General features: G+C 43.1%; 1 pseudogene across 1 annotated transcript; it reads right to left on the bottom strand.

Annotated features, from left to right (window-relative positions):
* Nucleotides 1-255: 255 nt before the first annotated feature.
* On the bottom strand, nucleotides 256-1,548 carry LOC116554014 (annotated as a pseudogene). Its single transcript, XR_004270012.1, has one exon. The product of XR_004270012.1 is annotated as a glyceraldehyde-3-phosphate dehydrogenase pseudogene (transcript).
* Between the last annotated feature and the right edge of the window lie 8,439 nt (nucleotides 1,549-9,987).

Here is a 9,987-nt window from a genome sequence, read left to right as displayed (position 1 = left end):
TTTCATCAATTTCTACTTTTAATTTTCTTCTATTTACTTATTTGCACTTTTGCTCTTATTTTTCTAGCTTCTAAAATTAGAGGCTTAGATTATTATTTGAAATCTTTTTTCTATACTATAAGCAGTTAGGTATATAAATTTCTAAGACTGCTTCAGCTATATACCATAGATTTTGAGAGGTGGTGTTTTCATTATTATGCATTAGAACTATTTTCAGTTTCTCTTGTGATTTCTTTTTTTCTTTTTGGCTGAGCACAGCGGACTTTATTGATGGTACATGACAAGGTGGTGCTCCCTAGGCGCTTCCCTCTTCAAGGGGTCTGCATGGAAACTGTGAGGAGGAGCAATTCAGTGTGGTGGGGGACTCAGCGTGGCAGGGACTCCCCAGCAGTGAGGGCCTCTCTTCCTCTCGTGCTCTTGCTGGGGCTTGTGGTCCAGGGGTGTTACTCCTTGGTGGCCATGTGGGACATGAGGTCCACCACACTGTACTGTAGCCAAATTCATTGTCATACCAAGAAACGAGCTTGACAAAGTGGTCGTTGGGGGCAATGCTAGCCCCAGCATCGAAGGTGGAAGAGTGGGTGTCGCTGTTGAAGTCAGAGGACACTACCTGGTGCTCAGTGAAGCCCAGGATGTCCTTGAGGGGGCCCTCCAACGCCTGCTTCATCACCTTCTTGATGTTGTCATATTTGGCAGGTTTTTCCAGACAGCAGGTCAGGTCCATCACTGACACGTCAGCAGTAGGGACGTGGAAGGCCATGCCAGTGAGCTTCCCATTCAGCTCAGGCAGGAATGACCTTGCCCATGGCCTTGGCAGCACCAGTAGAGGCAGAGATGATGTTCTGGAGAGCCCTGTGGCCATCACACCACAGTTTCCAGAGGGGCCATCCACAGTCTTCTGGGTGGCAGTGATGGCGTAGACTGTGGTCATGAGTCCTTCCATGATACCAAAGTTGTCATGGATGACCTTGGGACCTTGGCCAGGGGCTCTAAGCAGTTGGTGGTGCAGGAAGCATTGCTGACGATCTTGAGGCTGTTGTCATACTTCTCATGGTTCATGCCCATCACGATCATGGGGGCATCAGCAGAGGGGGCAGAGATGATGACCCTTTTGGCTCACCACTGCAAGTGAGCCCCAGCCTTCTCCATGGTGGTGAAGACACCAGTGGACTCCACCATGTACTCAGTGCCAGCATCGCCCCACTTGATTTTGGAGGGATCTCGCTTCTGGAAGATGGCGATGGGATTTCCATTGATGACAAGCTTTCCATTCTCAGCCTTGATGGTGCCATGGAATTTGCCATAGGTGGAATCATACTGGAACATGTAGACCATGTAGTTGAGGTCAATGAAGGGATCATTGATGGCGACAATATCCACTCTACCAGAGTTAAAAGCAGCCCTGGTGACCAGGCGCCCAATACCACCAAATCCGTTGACTCCGACCTTCACCTTCCCCATGGTGTCTCAGGGATGTGGCTGGTGATGGGAGACAAGATGTGGCTGTTTGTCGCACAGGAGGAGCAGAGAGCCCTCTCGTGATTTCTTTATTGACTTACGGATTGCTTAGAAGAGTATTGCTTAGTTTCTAAAGATTTAAAAATATTCTAAATTTTTAAATTATCGATTTGTAATTTACATTTGATTAGCAAATCATATAAATTACTTTGGTCATTTAACATTTTTTGTATTATGGCTTAGTATATTTTGTAAATGAGAATTAGGCCAAGTTGATTAATAGTGTTATTTAGATTTTATATGTTTCTACTGATATTTTGTCTACCTATTTTGGAGAATATGATGTGAAAATATCCTTTTATACTTTTAGATTTGTCTCTTTCTACCTTTTAGTTCTGTTAATTTCTGCCATATGCATTTTGAAATTATTAGGTACATATGCATTGAAGATTGTTATGACTTTTTAAAAATCATTAATTCTATCTTTAACTCTGGTAATATTTTTATTATAAAGTCTACTTTGTTTAATATTATTGTAGCCACTTAAGCATCTTTATTAATTTTTACATGGTATATTTTTCCTATCTTTTTACATTTATGTTTGTATTTAAAGTTTGTCTCTAGTAGGCAGCATATAGCCTGGTCTTGCTTTTTGTATCTAGTCTGAGGCTCAACTTTTTAACAGGAATGTTTAATCCATTTACATATAATACAATTATTGATATGTTTGTGTTGAAGTTTACCATTTTTAAATTTTTTCCTTTATGTTCTGTTTTTTTGTTCCTTCTTTTCTGTCTTCTTCTGAATTAAGCAAGTATACTTTATATTTTATGTCATATATTCTATTTGGCTTTTAGCTATCTGTTAATACTTTCATAACAGTTTTACTAGGGATTATGTACCCTTAATTTATCACAGTTACCTTGAGTTTATGAAAAATGTAAGAACTTTTATTCCCCTCCCATATTTTGTGCTATTGTGGTTATATTTAACTTTTAAATTTGTCATAAATCCCATAATGTATTATTATTTTTCAGTTCTAGAATTTCTATTTGGTTCTTTTTTAACTTTTATTTTTTTCCATTTTTATCTTGAAATTATCTATCTATTCAGCCATTATATTCCTCTTTTCCCACAACTTAACATATTTATAACAGTTGATTTAAATTTCTTGTCTGTCAACTCCAACAATTAGTCTGTGGATCTGCTTTTATTGACTATTGATTTTCCTGATTTGGTTATATGTTCTTGCTTTTTTGCATGTTTCTTTCTTGCTTTTTTAAATTCACCTGGGTGCAGGTGGGCTAAGGCCAAAAAGGGCATTAGCTGCATGTTTCATAATTAGGTATTGTGGAGACTGAAGCATAATATATTTTGTTTGTTTTCCAGAGAGTGCAGACTCAATCCTCTGTCTTATGGGGTTGGGGGGGGAGTCAATGTTTGACTCAGGGGAGGCTGGATTGCAGTTTCAGCCATTTTCGATTCACTTTGCATTCAACTCTTCAGGACCCCAAAATTCAATCACCATGAAGTTGAGTGGAACTAAGAGTTTTATCTCTGCCTACCTGTCCTTACTTCATGACTCCTTTCTTGGCAAAATTTTTGGCAGGGGGAGAATTACTTCTCTGGGTAATTTATTTTTGCAATGGGTACTCTTCCAGGTTCCACCCTGTCCTGCCAGCCCACAGTCTGTGATAGCTCTATATTTCACTAATTTGGCTGAACTGAAGCTATGTTTTCCAGAGTTTCCTTTCCTGTGCTTCTGGAATAGTTCAGGCCATAAGAGACATTTTGTACAAAACTTGGAAGATAGAAATGAAGCTGCAGCTATATTATTTTGTATTCTGAAGGTCAGTGGGAGTACCAGGAATACTAATAGCAGCACCTGCCCCCTAGATTCTCTATTTCCTGGAAGATCCCTTTCATCTTCTCTGAGTTGTGGGTCAACTGCATGTGTTAAAATAAAGCATGTTAGCTTTTTCAATAGATGATCCACAGGATTAACTTTGGAAAGAGTGAGTGACAGATGTGGATTCCAGTTTGTCCTTATAGGTTTCACTGTCTTCGTGGGTCCCAGTGCATCCTTGTGATTCCAGTTTGTCCTTGTCTTATCCACATTCAGTTTTCCTTTCTACTGCCAATCTGACTGACTTCTAGTGGTTTTAGGCTGAACAATAGTTGCAGAGGCCACCATTAATGTGGCCTGTTCTACCAGCTCCCAGTTTTGAGTAAGGTCATCAAACCTTACTCAATAGAGAATATCGCTGGTTCTGTACCAGGGAATGACCTTGATTGGTACATAGTCAGCTAAGGCTAAGGTGATTCCTCCTCATTGCTGGAAAATCTCTGTCTGTGTAACATGCCCCATGGATCCAAAGCAGCTCCCATCCCTTCTCAGGTAAGAAAGCTGCCATGGCCCTCTGTTTACCTATGAAGGTCTTATTATTTTCTGGAATTCAGTTCATCAAGGCTTACATCATTTACTCTTTGCTAGACTCATAGAAAAGCATAGCTATCGTGTCCATATTTTTCTTGTTTTTACTATAAGATGGAAAGCCTTTTCATTTTTCTACATTTTAAATATTAGCAAAACTCTGGAAATTGTCCTTAAAGGAGTGCTGTGTGCCCTCTCATCCCCTTGCCTCATTTCCGAGGCTGGTAACATACATTGCAACTGGTGCTGCAGCAGCCATCTTAGGCCTGGTAACAGAGACCGCTCCTAGATGTGGTAGGAGAAAGAGTGGAAGGTATAAGGGAACTACCACACAAACCCTGAATTAATAACTCCCAGACTTCTGATATGTGAGACTAAGACCTTGAGCGGTGAAGCCACTGATAATTTTAGTTTTGTGATTCATGCAACAAATCTGTTTCTCATGGATAGAGCCAGTTGCAGGGATTTTGTGGTGCTATTCAGGGTGAGTAGTAGAAAGGAAAATGGTAGAAGCTGGGGGCAATCCAGAAGGCTCTGCATATGACAGGCTAGCTGGGGAGGGAACAGAGGTAAAAATAACTGGTGTAAAGGCCAGGTTGGCCGTGGCAGAAGATAGGTTAGAAGGTATATTGAGGAGAGGGTTTAGCAGGAGAGAATGTAAATTATTTTTAGGCAGCCTTGGTATGTGCCATGTGATATAACTTCCCTTTTGCTTCCTAATCAAGAGAACTTCTATATGGACTTGTTTCTTTCCAAAGCATTAAGGAAATGGATTTGGGTTTCTTTGGATGCATCCCTGGGCTGAGACAGGCCTAGAAAAGACCCAGTTTTATTTAAGTTCTGGAAAATAATTTGAAGAGAACTCTAGCCTTGAGAGTCATTCACTTACTGAGACTCAGTGTTCTCCATCTGAATGTCCTAGGAGAGGAGTCGTTTCAACAGCCTTAGAGTCATGGAACATCCATCCTGGGAAGGTCTTGGGCAACCATCCATGCACATTCCCCTGTTTCAGATGAAAGTAATATCTGCCTTGATTGAGACTTGCTCACACCACCAGTTTTCTCCTTTGGAGCAGGTTATTAAATGGTGGGACTTCCCTCTTGGGCTGTTTGATCCTCCTGGGGACTTGTCTCTTATCAGCCTAGCTGGGAGCGGAAGATCAGCAAGCTCTATCTTGTCTATATCTGTTTTCCACTAAGGAATTTAGCCTTGTGAAGTTGATAGATATGGCTCTTATCATTTCTAGTATCTTCATTGAATGATGAAACTGGAAGGGTAATACTGTATCTTGGCCAACCTGAAGGAGGAAACTGAGGCCCATAGATAGAAGTGACTTATCCAGAAACAAATAGCTGATTAGGGACTGAGCTGGCCTCAACACCTACATCTCATAGCTCGTGGTCCAGAGTACTTCCCACTACTAGTGACTTGGAGTGGCATGGTGCAATGGAAGGAACATGGGCTCAGAAGCCAGAGAAATGACTTTTTATCCTGGCTTCCCACTAAACTATTGTTGATCTTCCTTCCATCCCTTTGGGGGCTCTCCTCTCTTCTGGTGGCGGCAGAGAGCTGGAATATAATTGCAGCAGCAAATTCACACCCTGACCACACACAAATTCCGCTATCTCCGAGTCCTGGGGTCTTCTCCCATAACTGATGGTCCCAGGTAGAACAGGTGAGGCAACATGAATTCATGAAACTTGCTTTATCTAACTCAGTTGTTCTCCATTGAGGGGGGTGATTTTGCACACATACCCTTTCCCTTCTGCCTGCCTCAGAGAATTTGGCAATGGGTGGAGATAACTTTGGTTGTCATAACTAGGGGTTGGGGCATGGGGTGAAAGGGGATGGCGAGCACTCCTGGCATCTAGTGCATGGAGTCCAGGGATGCTATTAAACCTCCTACAGAGCATAGGACAGCTCCCATGACAAGTAATTATACAGCTCAAATTGGCAATACTCTGATAACCTACCTATGACCAAAGCAGTGGGAGCTACATCAGGTCAGTACCCACAAACTACCAAGTGTACAGTCTCAGCACCAGCCCTTTAATTTATTAAAGACCATTTCTGCCTGATCTCATCCTTCATCCACATCTGAATCATTTCCGCAACTACCCTCATTCCTAAGGGTGGAACTACAAAGGCCAGAACTTTAAAAATTGCAACATGTATGTGAATTATCCAGGGATCTTGTTAACATGCAGATTCAGGAAGTCTGCAATGGAGTCTGAGATTCTGCATTTCTAATGAGTTCCCAGTTGCTGCTAATGCTGCTGGTCCACAGACCAAACTTTGAGTAGCAAGGAGTAAGGTCACATGTTGCTCTTCCTCTAAGGATTATTAACTTCCTTTTTTCTTTTTGAAACAGAGTCTCACTCTGTTGCCCAGGCTGGAGTGCAGTGGTGCAATCTCAGCTTACTGCAACCTCCGCCTCCTGGGTTCAAGCGATTCTCCTGCCTCAGCCTCCTGAGTAGCTGGGATTACAGGCAGGTGGCACCATGCCTGGCTAATATTTTGTATTTTTTTCATTTTTTAAATTATATTTTAAGTTCCGGAGCACATGTGCAGATCGTGCAGGATTGTTACATAGGTATACACATGCTATGGTGGTTTGCTGCATCCATTCCCCCGTCATCTATATTAGGCATTTCTCCTAGCCCTGCCCATCCCCCAACAGGCCCTGGTGTGTGATGCTCCCCTTCCTGTGTCCGTGTGTTCTCATTGTTCAACACCCATTTATGAGTGAGAATATGTGGTGTTTGTTTTTCTGCTCTTGTGCCAGTTTGCTGAGAATGATAGTTTCTAGCTTCATCCGTGTCCCTGCAAAGGACATGAACTCATCCTTTTTTATGGCTGCATAGTATTTCATGGTGTATATGTACCATATTTTCTTTATCATTGATGGGCATTTGGATTGGTTCCAAGTCTTTGCTATTGTAAACAGTTTCACAATGAACATATGTGTGCATGTGTCTTTATAGTAGAATGATTTATAATCCTTTGGGTATATACCCAATAGTGGGATTGCTGGGTCAAATGGTATTTCTATTTCTAGATCCTTGAGGAATTGCCACACTGTCTTCCACAATGGTTGAACTAATTTACACTCCCACCAACAGTGTAAAATCGTTCCTATTTCTCCACATCCTCTGCAGCATCTGTTGTCTCCAGATTTTTTTAATGATTGCCATTCTAACTGGTGTGAGATGGTATCTCAATGTGGTTTTGATTTGCATTTCTCTAATGACCAGTGATGATGAACATTTTTTCATATGTTTGTTGGCTGCATAAATGCCTTCTTTTGAAAAGTGTAGTAGAGACAGGGTTACACTGTGTTAGCCAGGATGGTCTTGATCTCCTGACCTCGTGATCTGCCCGCCTCGGTCTCCCAAAGTGCTGGGATTGCAAGTGTGAGCCACTGCACCCGGCCAGTACTATCAACTTCTTGCATGTGGCTTTTCTCACTATATCATTAACGTGCTGGGGACAGCACGTCTTGTATCTGGGATACCCTAGACAGGGAGCAGGTGGCAGAGTTCAGTCTCAGCTGGACATTCTGCCCCACGTGGCTGAATTCCATCTTGGCTTACCTCCTCTTGAGGTTGAAGGAATGTAAACAAAAACTTGAGAGATTTGATGTAGTAGCGCCATCAGTTATTTTCTAGTTATTATGTTAGGTTTCCCCAATGTCGCCTTTGAATATACTCACAGCATGTTTCATGTCCACTAACTAAGCCTAATACATTTCCCTTCTAAAATAAAAAAAACTTATTTTACTTTTGATCACCAGTATCCAACTCCCCCACCACACACCAATATCTTTAAAATTTCTTGTATCTCTATAAAAAGAAGTCTGCTGTGTCACCCTTAGCAGTATTTCCTTGTCAACCAACATCAGCAAGTTACTTAGCCTACCAAGCTTCACTTTCTCACTGGTAACATGGAGCTAATAGTTTCTTTTTTTTTTTTTTGAGTCGGAGTTTCGCTCTTGTTACCCAGGCTGGAGTGCAATGGCGCGATCTCGGCTCACCGCAACCTCTGCCTCCTGGGTTCAGGCAATTCTCCTGCCTCAGCCTCCTGAGTAGCTGGGACTACAGGCACGCACCACCATGCCCAGCTAATTTTTTGTAGTTTTAGTAGAGGCGGGGTTTCACCATGTTGACCAGGATGGTCTCGATCTCTTGACCTCGTGATCCACCCACCTCGGCCTCCCAAAGTGCTGGGATTACAGGCTTGAGCCACCGCGCCCGGCCACGGAGCTAATAGTTTCTACTTTGCAGTGTGGTAGAAACGACCTAAGATAGGTGGTGGTGGCTTTTAAAATGTACCTGGGGCCAGGCATGGTGGCTCACACCTGTACTTTCAGCACTTTAGGGGCCTGAGGCTTGACACCAGGAGTTCAAGACCAGCAGCCTGGGCAAAATAGTGAGGGCCTAGCTCTAAAAAAAAATAATTAGCCAGGTGTGGTGGCATGTGCCTGTAGTCCCAGCTGCTCAGAAGGCTGAGGCAGGAGGATCACTTGAGTCCAGGAGGTCGAGGCTGCAGTGAGCTATGATCATGCCACTGTACTCCAGCCTGGGTGACAGAGTGAGACCCTGTGTCTAAAACAAACAAACAAAAAATAAAAACAAACAAAGGGTCTGGGATTTTGTTTTAATTAGGTATGGGAAGATGACAGACATAGAGAAACATGCCTTGAAAGAAGAGTTCATTACTTACAGTTCCCAAGAGAAGGGTTCTGGGCTATAGGCATGGTCTCTAGTTGCCTGTTACTTGGTCCTGGGGTGATTTAGGGAAAGGGAAATGTGGGCTTTGTATGTGAGAGTTAGATAAAGGAGGTGGTTGGGGATACAGGTTTTGGATTGGTTGGTTTGTACATGAAAGATATGTTGGCAGGCATGTTGTTTACTATCTCTAGAAATTAGCTAGCTCTGGGAGGGGAGTCTCTCCAGGATTAGCAAGGCCTCAGGATGTCAAAGCTTTCTAAAATACAGAAGATAAAAAACATGATTAATGCGTGGTGACAAGCATGGCTTAGGGTCATTCACACTCCCTCCCTTGCAGCCTGCCTGCTCCCCCTCCTAAGTGAACAGACAACTTATGTAAGTGTGATGACTTCCAACCAGATGGCTGCCCTGTGTCCCTCCTCTGGAAGGCTTCTGCTGCCTCTTCTTTACAGGAAGTCGAGGACTTTGCTGCTTCCAACTTGCAGAATTTCCAAATGACTGTGTAATCAAAGACCCATGTAACCCTCAGCTCCAGTATTCACTGAGATATGAGAAAAATTCTAGCTTCTTGCCTCCCTAAAGCCAAGGGACTGCCTCTGTGTTTCTATTTCATGCTGGTAGAATGAGGCTAATTTTGACTTTCCAGCAGCTCTGATTCCAAGTGAATAACTAGAAGCAGCAAGCAACAGGATTGGAACCTGCTGGAGCAGTTAGAAATAAATTGCATGTGCATGGGTTCCAGAGGAAAACTGCCCTTTGCGGGGGAGGAGAGAGGGGCGTGGGCACTGGAACAGACTGATCAGCATCCTGCCTTAGCACTAGGGCTGCTGCTTCCTAGGATGACTCACAGCACCATAGAACAGCCTTCCCTGCGAAGTTAAAACAACAACAACAACAAAAACCTCAATAGATTTGATGCAGTAAAGTCAGTAAACAGCCATTGGGGAAGATGGGGCAATGTGGGGCTGGTGAGGCAGATATTACTATTTCCTTGGAGCTCAGTGGGATACTCAGGGTGCTGGGCTCCCTGATGCCAGGCTGCCTCTGGGAGAGGGTACTGCATCCAGTGAGATGCTTTTAGCTGCAATTAACAAATAAGCCAACTTGATCCAGCTGAAAGCTTAAGGAACTTCATGGTCTTCCCTGCGTGGAAGCTCACAGGTAGGATGGGCTTCAAAGTTGTGTGACAGACACTGAGCTTCATGAGGTCACCAAGGATACCTAGTTCTGTCTGCCTCTCTTTTCTGCCAGTCAGAGCACCCGCTTCATTTTAAGACCACTTCTTTGTAGGTTTACTGCCAGCTAACTTCTTCCTCATTCATTCTAGGAAGAGAGAGAAACCTCATAATCTTGTTCTCTCTCTCT

This window comes from Sapajus apella, unplaced genomic scaffold (assembly GCF_009761245.1).
Source record: "Sapajus apella isolate SASKATOON/1434 unplaced genomic scaffold, GSC_monkey_1.0 scaffold13, whole genome shotgun sequence".
Taxonomy (NCBI): Eukaryota; Metazoa; Chordata; class Mammalia; order Primates; family Cebidae; genus Sapajus; species Sapajus apella.
The sequence above is the reverse complement of the archived record's forward strand: the minus strand, read 5'-3'. Positions and strand labels throughout refer to the sequence as shown.